Genomic DNA, 872 nt, shown 5'->3' with positions numbered 1-872 from the left:
TTAAATAAATGAGTAAAGAAATCTTATATCAAATATAAAAATTCTCTTGTAGATATGAGATGTGATTGCCATCGGGCTTACCACCTGAAAGGGCTGTAGATTATCGTATTGACCTGATCCCTGGTGCTCACCCTGTTAGTATTCCATCTTACAGAGGATGTGATAAGAGGTGTATAAGATGTGATAAGAGGTGATAAGATGCTTATGAAATAAGTTAGCAGGTGATAAGATGAATTAAGATGTGATAAGATGTGTATGAGATGAGGTAAGAAGTGTATGTGATAGGATAAGATGTATATGGGTCGTGATAGGGCAAGAATGGATGTGATGTAAAAGATTAGATGTGAAGGCATATGGGGATATATGAATGGGAATGTGGAAATGGATGTATGTATGTGGATGTGTGAATGTGGAGATGAGAGTGTGGATGTATGAATGTGAAAATGGATGTATGCATGAAGATGTATATGCGTAGATGTGAATGTGGATGTAGATGTGGATGTATGTATGTATGTGGATGTAGATGTGAATGGGAATGTGGATGTGGATGTATGTATGTATGTAGATGTGGATATATGAATGATGACGTGATAATGGATGTATGCATGTAGATGTGGATATATGGATGTGAATGTGAATGTGGATGTGGATGTGGATGTATGGATGTATGGATGTAGATACGGATATGGATGTATGTATGTATGTGGATGTAGATGTGGATGTATGAATGTGAATGTGGATGTGGATGTGGATGCATGGATGTGGATATGGATGTGTATGTATGAATGTGGATATGGGATGTGGATGTATAAATGAGGATGTGAAAATGGATGTATGCATGTAGATGTGGATGTATGGATGTGAATGTGAAT

The sequence above is a fragment of the Cibotium barometz genome, chromosome 33 (assembly GCF_041138505.1).
Source record: "Cibotium barometz isolate CiBa-2024 chromosome 33, ASM4113850v1, whole genome shotgun sequence".
NCBI lineage: Eukaryota > Viridiplantae > Streptophyta > Polypodiopsida > Cyatheales > Cibotiaceae > Cibotium > Cibotium barometz.
This window is presented reverse-complemented; position numbering follows the sequence as displayed.